The sequence below is a fragment of the Camelus ferus genome, chromosome 7 (assembly GCF_009834535.1).
Source record: "Camelus ferus isolate YT-003-E chromosome 7, BCGSAC_Cfer_1.0, whole genome shotgun sequence".
Lineage (NCBI taxonomy): Eukaryota > Metazoa > Chordata > Mammalia > Artiodactyla > Camelidae > Camelus > Camelus ferus.
Window position 1 is genome coordinate 31,091,722 of NC_045702.1, and position 15,149 is coordinate 31,106,870.

Below are 15,149 nucleotides of genomic sequence, written 5' to 3' on the forward strand. Positions count from 1 at the left end.
GAAGTTTATTTCATTGAAGTATTTAAAATAACACATAAGAAATAAGTATATGTCATTTATAAGTGCCTTAGGCATTCAAAGAAGGGAAAATAAAGGTGGCATTTGGAGAAGATTGAGATGATGCTGACAGGCAAGGAGTATAGGACTTAACTCTGTGATTTGCAAAGAAGGGAGGATATCAGTTTCTTTGAAGTGGAGAGAAAGGGTGTTACTTGTGGAGAAAAATGCATCTTCAATATTGCAACAATTTTATATTTAAAAACGTCAAACTCAATGATTTTGGCTTGCATAATGCAAATCAAGGAAAAACAAAAACTATGATTCTTAATGGGTTAAGGGAATGAGGGGCATTGCAGAATCGCTGGGGGCAACAGAAATGTGGGTTTACCGTGGTTGAGAACATGAGGGGAGGGAGCAGAGTAGATGGAGATGCACTTGGGATGCAGATGAGGTAGGACAGGGAGGAAGAGGGAAAGACCATGGAATGTGTAGAATATGGGAAGATACGAGAGTGGAGAGGGGTGCTGATGGTCAGAGTGACCACTGAAGGAGAAAGTGTCAACAAGCTAACGTGATTGGACTTGATTTGATGAACAACAAAGAGCTGTATTTGATTCTTAACCATAGGAGTGTTAAGACAAGTGTAGTTCAGGAAAGCTGGTCTATCTGACATATAGGATGAAAAAGAAAGCTTGAGAGAGAAGACAATGGAAGAAGATAGATGAGTTGGAAATATATTAGGAAAATTTAGCCATGATGAGCCAGGGTATGAGATAAAGTGAGGGTAAATTTTCTTCTGTCTCAAAGAATATAAAAAGATATGACTTCAAGTCTGGAAAATTAAAAGGATTTATTGATACTTACCTGATCCTGAAGGTGATTTTCCCAGGGTGAAGTTTATCCATTGTATTCCAGATATACTGAACCGTGTGATTTCTCCAAATGTAGGACCCTACTACATAATTTGTGGCAGTGGGCAACTGCATTCTCACTTTTCCCTTAAAGGGGAAAAAAAAAAAAGACTTATTGTAATCATACCCACACTCTCAGCCTTACTTTCCCAGAGTGCATGCAGGCATGTTCTTCTCATGCAGTTAGAATGGCAGATAGTTGGAATACACGGTCAATAGTTTAGGGTGCAGCCAGTTGCAAGGACTTAGTATGTTTCATGCCATGTTGTAATTTCTTCATCTGGATTGGCATTCTACTTATTTCACTTTTGTAAAACTAGTACTACATTATAAAAACAAAATTCACTTTCTCTTTCCAGTTATGTGTATCATGGTCAGGTAAACTTGAGAATGGTTAAATAAAGTGTTTTTGCCCACAGGGATATAGAATGCACATAAGTAAAAGTCTTTTCATTTCTCATTGGTGTGCCTCCTCCAGCATATGGCCTTCTTGGCTGGTAGTTAAGTGAGAGGCATACTTTAGAATCTCAAGTCAAATGGTATTGAATTGTCCCTTCCCACTTGTGGGTTCCCACTTTTCCTCTGTAGCTCTGAAAGTTGTCCAAAAATCTGTGTTGGCTGGCATCTGGAGAAGTTACCAATTGTGCATCCAAAATTGTCTACTAAAAGAGGGCATAAAAAGAAGCAAGGAGTTTTGCATGCCTGACCAGCTCATTGATTGAGTAGCTATACACTGAGGAGTTAGCATGAGAGAATTAGTGCAAGAGCTTTAAAATGTATGGTTTCCATCTCACTGTTTCCCACAGTATTCTTAATCAAAGTCAGCTCTGCTGTTCCAAGTTATTTTTACCTTGGCACTGGTGAGGTATGATTTGAAGTGCCAGTAATGTGATTGTTTCTACAGTTCTGTGACATTTATTTTCTTACAAACACACACACACACACACACACACACACACACACGGGCTACCCCAAGGACTCTGTACTGTCACTGTCATTTTTAGTGGTGTCAAAAAAAGCCACTGCCGGTTTTGACAAATAAGCCAAGTCTGCAGATATAATCACCACTACTGCCCAAGTCACCAGAGAACGTGGTGGTGTTTGCAAGCACTAGTAGTAAATTATTTAGTACTCAGTGTGCCTTTGTATTTCACAAGCCACAACCAGGATGAAGTGACTTAACTCCATTGAATGAAGTGATTAACGAGAAAACACACACATACAAAGTTTCCAGTGGCCAATGATTTCATTAGATTTAAATAGATTTTCGGTTGGAATCTGATATTTTGAAGAGAGCAATGGAACACAGGAGAAAACAGCAGATTAAGAAGAAGGAGGAACAAAGAGGAGGCTGGGGGTGAGGTGGCAATATCCTGCTGATGTCTTTGACAATTTCGTTTCTGTACCCCTCAAGTTAAGAAAAAAACAGGAAAAGGAAAAAAGTCAACCCTGCAAAGACTACTTTTTGTGTAACAACGCTTACAATAAATTGCTAGAGTTAACAACCTGTAACAACCAACAGCTTACGTGTAATTCATAGGATTGAGAGTAGAGTGGAGATTGCTTAAATTAAACATGTTTTTTTCCCCAAGGAATTGAGTAAAATAACATAAGGAATAATGATCAAGGGTCAACAGCAGCAAGAGAGGAGGATTGTGATGCTCTGGGCAAAGAAGCCAATACTAGTATTTGAGAAGAGACCAGAAAAGAAAGGTAAATAAAGGCCAGGGAATGGCACAACCTTTCTGCAGATCAAGTCTTCATCAAGATGCTAAGGGCAGGCTTATGAGGCTCTTTGTTCATGCACCTGGGAATCTGCTCAAAAGCATGGAAAAGTTGCACCACCTTCATTTCCTTCATCACCACCCAAAAGACAGCTGTGACTAAAAGATGGAGGGAAGGGGTGGAGGAGAAGAGGGAGGAGGTGGATAATGGGTGAGAGAGGAAGAGGAAGGGAAAATGTCTGAGAACCAGACAACAGCTCCCTCCTGTCCAGCCCCAGCCTGTTCTGGGGAAAAGAGAGGAGAACAGCTTGGTGTCGGATGTGAGATTTAAGTTTTAAACTTAAAGGACTAATTCTTGAACACAGGAAATAAACTGTTGTAGTAGCCAAAAATTGCAGAAAAGTTATGGAATCTGGTTAAAATGCTGTTTAGGAAAGATAAAAAGGAAGGGATTCAATATAGAACAGATAATTATTTAAGAAGATGTAATTTTTTCATGTTTTTCAAGGTTCCTCACTGAAGCAAGTGCTACGGACTGAAAGTGTCTCCCTAAATTAATAAGTTGAAATCCTAATCCCCAAGGTGCTGATATTAGGAGATGGGACCTTTGGGAAGTGACTAGGTCATAAAGATGGAGCCCTCCTGAAAGGAATTAGTGTCTTTCTAAAAGTTCCTAAGAGTTCTCATTCCCCTCTTCCATCATGTGAGGACACAGGGAGAAGATAGTTCTCTCTCAACCAGGAAGTGGGCCCTCACAAGCCCCCAAATCTGCCCATAAATTCTTGTTTATTAGCCACCCAATCTATGGTATTTATTGAATGAACTAAAAGAAACTATATCTTTGCTAGTGAAAAGTTGTTTTCTTACATCTTTTTGAAGGGGGAGGAGGATTATTAGGTTTATTTGTTTATTTTGATGGATATACCGGAAATTGAACCCAGGACCTCGTGCATGCTAAGCATGCATTCTACCACTGAACTATACCCTCCTCCTTCTTACATCTTCCTTGTCAATTAGCAACATGATACTCTGCCTTTGGTGCCTGTTTGATCATGATGTTTCACATACATAAAACTTAACCCCATTCCTGAAGCCTGCTCTCCATGGCCACATTCAGTACAAAGCCATCCTTGACTAGAATTTTTTAACATTTTTAATGAGATATAATTCACATACCCAAAAAGTCACCTAAAAAAGTAGTAGTCAATGGTTCTTGGTAAAACAGAGTTGTGCACGATTTTATATCAGCACAAACTATTTTATAATATTTTCATCACCGCCCAAGAAATGCCACACTTCTTATTCATAATTTCTCATCCCCATCACTCCCCCACCCAACCAACCCTAAGCAACCACTAATCTACCACTAATCTACTTTCTATCTCCATGCATTTCCCTGTTTTGGACATTTTACATAAATGGAATCATGCAATATATGGGCCCCTCTGAATGACTTTTTCATTTATCTCAATGTTTAAAGGACCATTCAGGTTGTAGCAAGAATGAGTGAGTACTTAATTCCTTTTTATTGTCAAATGCATTGATTGTAAGGATTTTGTTTAACTATTCATCAATTAATGGACATTTGGAATGTTTCCACTTTTGGTTATTATGAATAATGCTGCTATGAATATTTGTGTATAAATTTTTGTGTTAAAATATGTTTTTGTTTCTCTCAGCTATATACCTAGTAGTAGAAATTTTGAGTCATATGGTAACTCTATGTTTAACCTTTTGAGGAAATACCAGACTGTTTTCCAAAGTGACTACACCATCTTACATTTTTTCTATCAGTGTGTAAGTTCCATTTTTCCAATTCTTACCTACACTTACTATCACTTTTTTTCATTATATTCATTCTAGTTCATGTGAGTGGTATCTTGTGGTTTTGATTTCCATCTCCCTAACGGCTAATTATGTGAGCAACTTTTCATGTGCCTATTAGCCATTAGTATCTCTTTATTGTAGAAATGTCTATTTAGCTCCTTTCCCCATATGCTAATTGAATTATGTCTTTTATTACCAAATTGTAATTACTCCCTATGTATTCTAGATGCAAGTTCCTTATTTGATATACAAAGTTTTTTCCCATTCTGTAGGTTGTCTTTGCACTTTTTTGATAGTGTCCTTTGAACTACAAAGTTTTTCAACTTTTGTTTACTTATCTATTTTTGTTGTTGTTACTTATTCTTTTATGATCATATCTAAGAGACAATTGTCCTAATCTAAGGTCACAAAATTTATAGCCCATGTTTTCTTCTAAGAGTTGAAAGTTTTAGCTTTTATGTTTAGGTCTTTGATCTGTTTTGAGCTAATGCTTATATATGGTGTAATGTATGGGTCCAACTGTATTCTTTTCCCTGTAGACATCCAGTGGTTCCAGCACCATTTGTTGAAAAGACTGTTCTTTCCCCAGTCAATTGTCTTGGCATAGACTAATTTTAATTTGAGTTTTCTATTGAATTTTTTTCTATATTGTGCTTTTGGCCTTAGCTCCAAGTTCTTGGAACCTACTTTATTTCTTACTATGAGATTTGGACTTCAACTTTTTTGGGTAAATTGTTATTTTCCCTGATGTCTTGAAAACCATAGCTACTGGCTGGCAGTGGTTTCTCCTCCCCAGCTCCTCTAGCATTACCCACAGACACCATTACAACACTGCTATGATTCAACCTCTGAGTTACAGTTGGGCTCACTCCTGGTTCAGCCCACACAGTTAATGATTAACAATCCAGTTTCTTCAAAAGTTACCTCCACAAAAATTATTCTCATATGTACCTCTCTAACTTCAGCTGTTCTCTAAACCTAGATTTTTAATACTCTGAATGGCACGGGTGTCTCATTATTACTGCAAACTCAAATATACAAAACATTGTGTTATCTAGAAAACTTGTTTCAACTCCAGGGTTCTATTTTCCAATTAAAGGATTCATCAGAATCCAAATCAAAAGGCTTGAAATTTCAAAGTCATCTCTCTGACACTTTGCTATCTCGGCTCCTGATGTAGCTACTTTTTGTTTGACCAGTGAACAAATCAGAATTACTTTCCCTGGGATTCAAATCTTAAGCAAAGACTGTTTGTTTGCTAGGGCTGCTATAACAAAGTACCATGAACTGGGTGGCTTAAACAACAGAAATTTATTGTCTCAGAGTTCTGAAGGCTGTAAGTCCAAGATCAATGTAATGGCAGGGTTAGCTCCTTCTGAGGGCTGTGAGGGAGAAATTTGTTCCATGTCTCTTTCTTAGCTTCTCGTGGTTTGCTATCAATCTTTGGTATTCTTTGGCTTCTACTGCATCACGCTGATTTTGGCTTTTATCTTCACATAACATTCTGTGTGAAGAGGTGTGTATGTGTGCACCCAAATTTTCCATTTATGTAAGAACAGTTACATTGGATTAGGGGTCCACCCTACTCCAGTATGACTTCATCTTAACTGATTGTACCTGCAACAAGCCTGTTTCCAAATAAGGTCCCATTTTGAGGTTCTGGCGGTTAGAGCTTCAACAACTATGAACTTTGTAGGGGACACAATTCAATAGGATAACAAAGATGAAGAAAATAAAAGGAAATTAGAGAATCCTAGATAAATAATCTCTACTTCTCTGCTGTCAAAAACTTCAGAGCTGATCTAATTACTATACTTTCCAAGCTTTGTTATTTTCATAGGTCAGGGTTTCCGGGGAAGTACTCTTAAGATCTGCATATGGAAAGTTTAGTAAGGATTAAGGGTGCAAAGATTTTCCATCTGTAGGTTTTAAAGAACTCACAAACTCTGCAGACAGAGTATACTTATGTAAAACTTTAATTTAAAGACAAAAGACACAGTGCTGTAAGACAAGAGTACAGGAAAGCATTGGGGTGCAAAAGACGTTCACAGGCTAGCTCCCAAGGGTCCTTATACACACAAGCACTGAGCTTTGTATCTGAGTTGAAAAAGATCTGAGAAATCTTATCTTTAGGAGATCTCAAAGCAGAAGTTCCCAGTAGGGATTTTATGCAGTTAAAACCTTCTAGTCATGCAGTTAAACCAAGCTGTTTAACCAGTTAAAACATTTAGAAACCATTAGGGGGGAAAAAAAACTGACCCTGTGTTGTCAGGGAAGTTTCATCCTACCATGAGTGAATCTATATTTATCTCTATATTCCAAACTGTGTCTACCATAGTCTTGTGAACAAAGAAAGCTGTTAGTAAAATTTGTCACTCTTTGAGCAGAATGATGGTCCTCTCAAGGCTGCACAGGCCATGAATGGTGTGAGTGAAGAATTAGCGTACCAATAACAGCAGAAGCTAGTAAACTCAGTGCTCCAAGCCTCAGGCAAGTGACTTGTCAGAGGGGACAGGCCTCAGCCTTGGTTGGTGCTTAAATATAAAGTCCTAGTACAAAAGTAGAAGACTATTGAGTTGAAGGCAAGATGTCAAGCTCTCAGGCTGAGGTTCCCAGCAAGATTTTGGCACTGAACATAAAGGGTAATGGACCAAATTTGAGAGTAAAGGTCAAGGCAAAAACTCAGTAATAGTGGATTAAGTGGGCACAATGGAGTTGAAAGGGTGGAGACTTGGAAACAACATAAATATCTAGTCACAGGACTGAAGGAACAAGATCAGTGAAGGACTTTTTAACAGCACATGATAGGTCCAATGCAATGTGATACAAAATTGTATGATACAAAATTGTAGCTACAGTTCTATCTCAGGTTTGCCCAGGACAGTCCTGGTTTGCCATGGTTTTGCTTATCAGCCAAGAGTCCCATTCCATTTCGAATTGTCCTAGACAAAATGTCCAAGTTGGAATGATATAGTATGTAGTCCCATGACTTGGAGAAAGGGAAAGCCAATTATTAAGGAGCCTTAATTTTTAAAACTGCTTCAGCCAGGATTGGCTTAGAAACAGGAAGGGAGATGTGAAAAGCTGAGGGACAACCAGCAAAGGTGCATAGGTTATGGCTGAGTGAGGAAAAAAAGTGATCAAGGACCACTTACCTGGAGCAGAAAAACAAATGCTTTCTGTTATCCACATATAGTTCTCTTTTGTCTTTAAAACACACACACACACACACAAACACACACACACTCACACACACACACACCCCCAATACTAATGCCCTAGTTAATTATATAATTCTCTCTCCACTTTTTTGTTTTCTCTTTGGCAAGTGACTCTAATGTTTCCCAAATGAATCAGTGATTTGGATTGGATTAATTTAATCAAAACAACTGCTATCGTGATACAAAAAAAAAAAGTTGACTATCTAGTTACTTTAATGAGAATGATTGCATGACTGCAGTGCAAAGAAAGCATGCAATTGCATACAGCTAACTTTCTGCCAAAACAAAATGATATAAACCCAGTAAAATTACACATTTTCTAATTTGCTTTAATTCAAGTGAGTTCTATAGTTTGAATTTGACATTCCCACTCCTGGGAAGCCAAATTCTTCAGAGATGGAATGTCTTAACTCCTTAGGCCAAGGTAGAGCCCTTAATTGAAAAATAATTTTATTCTTTCTTTCTGGTTTTAAGGGGTAAAAAAAATTAAAATTGCTGTATTTTTTTTCTCTTCTAGTCCTAAGAGAGTTTTCCCCTTTCATGACATAATTGAAAGTTTTCAAACCTAACACACCTTTAAAACAGGAATAAATGAAGGCTAAGTAGGATCCATCTCTATGCTTTTTGGAGAATAGGTTGCAGGAAGCTCTCAGAGGGCTCAAAGTCAAAGCAGGACAGTGTGGTAAGAAATGAGGCTAGAAATAAGGGCAGGGTACTGGTGGGGAAAAAGGATTAGCAAATACTTGCCTAAGAAAACATTTACCAAAAATTGAAACCTTATAACCAGAGTGGCTGCCCAGCATTGTTAGAATTTATCTCAGTTGATATATAAACTAATAACTAAATAACAAATTTTTGAGTATATCAATTCCTGTATTTAATGTGTTTCAAGGCAGTACAGTGTAGTGGTTAAGGGTACTATAAGCTTGAAAATTCCACTACCTGGTCCCAGCTTTTAGCTGTTTCCTAAAAGAACATTAACCCTGGATACATCATAGACCCTTTGCTTCTCAGATTCATCACCAGTGAAACACGGCTGGCCATAATAGTATGTCACAGAGTGATGAGAATATGTCCAATTAATGTAGGCTCCGAGAGTGCCTACAATTATTTTCTCTAATCCATTTTTTTATGCTACCAGCCAAAGTCAGAAAGAATTTTAATAAATCCTTATCTGGGAATTGGATATTTAAGGTTTTCCCACTGACTTGGATGGTTTTACTGGCTCAAGTTTCTCTATAGTCACCTCTGGAGCTCCTTTTCAACTTGCTCAGGTCCAGATGTTGACTTTTGCACATGTGATGATATTTATCCATACAGTGTGGACAACAAATTTGCTTTTTAGAAGCCTGGTGCTTCTGTTCTGTTTCTAATGTGATTGTAGAATCCAAAGCATACTCTTCATGCTGAGGCATCATCACATGCTGCACAGCAAAAATTGTAACAAAGAAACTAATCAAGGCCACCGGTGAAGCATATTGAGGATAAAGGGACAGAAGGATGGGTGCAGTCACTGCTTTAGTACCTGAGTCTTAGAATCACCTATAGCCCTTTTGCACTTTTGCTAAGTATAAATATAAGGAAGCTTCCATTAGTAGTATTTGGAATATTGAAATCCATTGAATAACAGAACCATCTTGAGAGGGAGTTGGAGGTCTTGTTGAAGGAAACTTCCCACTAGCCTCCTGATGTGAAGGTGTACATTAGGATTATAAATTCTAATATTTCTCCAGAAGGACATAATTACTTCACCAAAGGAAAGGACTTTTAGTAGCTTCCTTAACTGCTTTAAACTTGGTTTCTTCATGAGAATAAAATGAGCATAAATTTGCCTATATTTAGTAGCTGTGATGAGAATTAAATAAAGTAAGGCACCTCTAGTATGTACAGCACAGTGCCTGACATATGGTGAGTACTCAGTGAATGATGTACATCAACTCAGAAATCATTGGGCCTATTAGTATTTCAGAATGTATTTAACATTATGTACAAATTCTTAAAATTTCTAGCCCTCAATTAAAAGAGTTAGAAAAATAAGTTGTATAGATTAGTTGCTGGTTAAACATTGGTGTATTTCTTCTTGGGAGTTGAAATATTCCTTATTCCTTTCCAAGTTTTTTTTTTTTTTTTCTCTTTTTAATCACCTTTCAAGTTCTATTCTTGTTTAGCAAAATTCAAAGCTGAAAAATGAAAACAGACCCTAATGAAGCTATGATGTCATTTCAGAAAATATTTTTTAAAATTTCTGTGAAATTTAATAGAATGTTCCATTTCCTTCTGATTTGAATAACATTCTTTTGACATAATTTAAGACATATAATTATAAATATTATATATAGTCAATAAAAATGTCAGTAAGAAAGAAAAGGAAGAAAATGAAAATCACTTGCAGTAATTATCTGCTTCAGCTAGAACAGAGAAGCTGGTACTGAAGTTTTTCACACACACACACACACACAAAAACAACTAGAAAACTGGACAAAACACATGAAGCAACTCCTTTAAGCATTAGACAGTAGGCAGCACAAGAACACGATCTCTGAAAGAATGGAAATTCACAAGTTGAATCACAGCTCTCTGCCTGGGGATAATTTCCTAATTTCCCAGCATAGGGAGCTGGAGTTCAAGCAGGGCATTCTGGTCTTCTTGAGATGAGGTGGCAAAAATATGAGTTTGAAACAGCTAACGTGACTGGAATAAATACAGTATATATTATAATAGAATATGTTATGCTAATGGTATTATAATATTCACATTACATAAATGAATATATGATATATATCATTAAAATAATACATATTGGTATTATACATAGTGATGTTCTTTGACATGCAGTGGTCCATGATAGTCATGTCTTAATTTTGAAGTATATTCTTAATAAGATACGTAACTCTTTTTCTCATTTAGCATATTATACATTCAGTATGATATCAACACGTGTTCTGTTTTTGTTACAATTGCCTGACAGAATTTGACTATGTGTTTATTTGAAATTTTTTGTGTCTATTTTAGAATATTTCAAGAACAATCTAGTGGAATTTAGTTTTTAAAATCAAATCTTAGAATAGATCTGATGAGTCAAGACCAATTTTATTTGTAATTTAAAGGGATATTACCTTGACATAGGTTAATCTTTTATATTCTTAATTTGTAAATCTACTTGTTTCTCATTATCTCTCTTATGTGAGAGGAATATTTTGTATACATATATAATATTCTTTTTCTCTTTCTTTTTTTTTAAATTTTCTCCAATGCTTTAGAAATTGTGTTTGGTTTTTAGTCCTTCTAAAAGACATTGAAGTTCTCAAGAGCATTTTAAAGCTTGTTTATTTAATTGTTGTTATCGAAAATATGTTTGAGTCTTCTTTAATTAGGAAAATTTTACTCCCTTCCTTGTAATTCTCCACACATACACACTACTCAACTTCTGACAATGTTACTGATGCAGGAAAAATGGATGTGGAGCATGAGGAGGGCTTCATGTCCCAGGCTTTGGTTGAGCCCCTGGGATGTGCCCCACCAAGCGTGGGTCCTTGGCTTCGTGCAGGAAAGAATTCAAGAGTGAGCCACAGTTGAGTAAAGGTAGATTTATTTAGAGAGATACACTGAAAGGCAAGAGAAAGGCCACGAGGTGTAGGGGGTGGGTGCTCAGATTAGAGTAAAAGGTACACGCTCCACAGACAGAGCATGGGTCATCTCCAAAGAGAGGGTAGAGAGAGAGGCAGTGGCCGCAAGGCACCTTGTTGCTAATTTTTATGGATTCAGTGGCTTCATATGCTAATAAGTGGAAGAACCAGTCTAACTAGCCTGGGGAAGGGGCTGGGATTCCCAGGAAGTTGGCCGTTTCCCACTCTTTGACCTTTTGTAGCTAGCCTTGGGACTGCCATGGTGCCTATGGGCATGTTATTTACCATGATAATATATTACAATGGGCATATAATGAAGCTCAAGTTCTGCTAGAAGTTAAATCTCCCACCATCATGAGCCTCAAGGCCTACTAGGGGTTGAATCTTCCACCATTTTTATGTTAATTGCTGTGTCATTCATTGAATGGCTGTGCCTGGCCTGCTTCCTGTCTCATTACTGGTATTAATGGTACTGATTATAGGTATTATATATTTTTAATAATATAAATTTTCATTTAAGAATAATTACTCTATTACATTTGTTTCAAACTCAGATTCATATAATCTAATCATTTCAACCTTTAATTGCTACTAACACTCATTACTCTCTCCAAATTCCAGACAATACCTTTGCTGTGTCCTTTGGTGAAAAACATTTCTCCATTTGAAGCTAAGATCTCTAATCAACAGAGCTCAGAACTGGAGGAAAGGAAGCGAAAATTCTGCCAGTGTGCTGTTAGGTTTAACAATGGGAGGCTCTACTTTCACTTCCATCTCTGGATTCCTAGGTTCACATATTATGGCTTCCTAGAGAAACGAAGTCTTTATATTGGTCTTTACTTCTGAGTATATACTACATCATGTAAGATCAGTCTCCCAAAATGTCAGGTTGCTATCACTCTTCTAGTGCCATAACTTGATCGTTGGGAGACCATTCCATTATACTATCTAACCAGATGCCTTTGGATTATGGGGCTTATGATAATGCTGGTGCATTCCATATACACTAGTCATTGCCACATTTATTTGTTGCTTATGCCATGGCAACAAATAAGGCATTCATAAGCCCATGGATAATGGGGCTTATTAAAAGCCTTGTGGGCAAGGAAAAAAAAATCCATAACCAAAATAAGTGTGCATTCTAATGAGGACAGATCTCTGTCCCAGCCAAGACAGAAGGAGTACAATCAACCTGCAACCAGGTGTCTGGCTCATCTCCACTGGCAGGATCGGTACTGGTTTCTTAGAAGCTCAACTCCAGGCCAAAATCTTACATGTGATCTTTTAGGCCCAACCATAAGCAATTAAACAGGCTCTGTCTGACAGAACGTCTGGGGAAATGTGACTTCCCCACATTAGATGTGGTGCACAGCCAGTGCATTATGGCTTTCTGGAGGGATTTGCTGGCCTCCAGACACGCTCATATATCTATCTGCATTCCTAGCCCAGGGACCACAATTAGGGGGTCTCCTTATTGGCATGGGGGGGTGGGGGGTGGTATATCTTGGCTGAGACACTTTTTTTTCCACTCTGACTCAGTACTTCTCCACTCTTAGCCATTCCCCTTCCCTCCTTCCCAGCTACCTGGGTCCACAAAGTGGCAGAACCTTTCGTTCAGCATTCCTCAGCAGTGAGACTATTCACCCTACCTGTGCCACATGTCATCTGACCCTAGTGCAATTTGGGGCAAGCTTAAAGGAAGATTCATAACATATACCTGTGGCACTGTTGCTGAGAGACCCTGTCTACTCTTCTATTTAGGGATTCTGGTGCTATGAACATAGTTAGCTCTGGAAACTGAGTGAATGCTGTGACTCCTTTTGTGGTGACTTAAATCAGATTTTTGACTACCAGGTCGGAAGTTTTTTCTTCTATAGATAGAAATCAAATAGTATTCTAGTAAAGTATCCATCTATTTTAGAGATACTGTGATCAGTTAGCTGCCATCCACGATCTTTGAAGGCCAAAACATTTTGTTTACTACTTATTACCTGCTGCCAATTATAGTAAATACTCCCCATTACCATCTAGTAGTTAGGTGCTGCCACCTGGACTCTACTCCACTGAGGTCCCATCACCCCCCTTAAAATCACAGAAACTTTCAAGGATACTAATATAATGCCCACCAGTATCTTTCTTAATTCTTTAGTAAAGGGAGTATCCTCTTTGCCTCTTTAGGGCATGTGGTGAAGAGAAGTAGACAAGTCATACAGGATAAATTTATTCTAATATTCCTATGTCCCTAAGCATTTGAATTTCTTCTTTCACATTGTGCCAAGGAAGTTTATCTCAATCTCATTCAGTGTAGGTCAGTACTGAATCCAAGTCTTGGTTATCTAAACAAGTAAACTGTTGAAGTCATCTTCAGCTGCATAAGCTAACCCATTAAATTCAGAATCCCAGTAAATGCAATAAATTTGGTCCATTCCATCATTATACTCCTTCCTCCACTTGGTCAAAGACCCTTAGAATCCATTCCCAAACATATTCCCAAGGTGTTACCGCTGATACACACACACATAATATACACACAAAATATTTCAATCTTTTTCTCCCAGGCTAACCTTTGCATTTTTCCCCCTGGAGTATACCACAGTATGATTCTAGAAGCAACAACAAAGAAAGTTGGAATGGGTCTTGAGAAAAATCAGGATTCCCCTTGCAAAGTAACTGCCCCAAATGAACTTATTACTGGGTCTTCAAGCAACAAAAGGCTAGGATCCCTGGGTACAATATGGAGCACAGATAGTTCTACTGGTAAGGGAGACCCAGAGAGCCTTAGGTTGTTCAAGAATCTCACTTTCCTCTGAGTCCACCACTGAGTCCTCAGCTTTCCTTGATATTCCAAATATCAGGGTTTTATATATTGCCAATCATTGCCCAAACTTTTGAGTGAAAAGCTTAGCAAGTCTGAATTCATCCTATAGTGTAATTATGCAACATGCCCAAATAAACCTTAGGTATAATTTTCAATGAGGATCCTGTAGCTATAATTGTAAAGCTTCTTTTAGGGCCATCACAGAATCTCTGCAGTTCCCTTTGCATAGCTGAAACTAGGAGTTTAAAGCTCCGAGATTGTCATTCTTTCTGTAGGTTCTCCAAAATAGACAGAAGGAGCTCTTCAACTCCTTTATCCTATAGCCATAGTATTTCCATAATAGTCAAGTTCAGCAGCCACTTGGTTTCCCAGAATATGTTGTCAGCAAGCAATCTATTACCACCAGTGACAGGTGATAATTTGATAATTATGATGCCATGGTATACCCATGTCCAATTGGAAGGAGCTCAGTGCTGAATTCAAGATCAAAGATACAACAAATCAATCCCATTCTAATGTGATAGCAAATACTATATTAGTCAGACTCCAGTCAGGAACGTAGAAATCACACTAGTTATTTTAAATGAAAGAATGTAATATAGGAAAAGTAGTTAAGCAGGCATTGGAGGACTAAAAAGGCAAACAACACTGAGGTAACAAGTATTAGTAATGGCAGGAAACAGCAACCAACTGTAAGCCAGAAGAAGAAAAGAAAAATGTTGAAAACATCTGAACCTGCTGAGCTAGGACCCTGACCTCTGAGAAGATGGCACTCCCAACAGCTGCCCATGCTCCATTTGCTCAGAGATGGGATTTCAGAAGGATGGGATTCAGACCTCTGAGGAGGGTCCCTCTGCATCTGGTCTGGCAATGTATATTGTATTGCCACCTGGTAAAGAAGAAATGTAGTTTGCAGAGTCCCAGCATTAGAATTATAAAGCCAGTTATACAAAGCTGGGCTTAGAGCTAAGAGACAAGGTTAATGATTGGCACACAGTGTCCTCATAATTCTTAAGCTCTTT

The 15,149-nt window shown here is 37.9% G+C and overlaps 1 pseudogene; it reads left to right on the forward strand.

Moving 5' to 3' along the window:
- The first annotated feature begins 856 nt into the window (after positions 1-856).
- LOC116665125 lies at positions 857-1,001 on the forward strand (annotated as a pseudogene).
- The last annotated feature ends 14,148 nt before the right edge of the window (positions 1,002-15,149 follow it).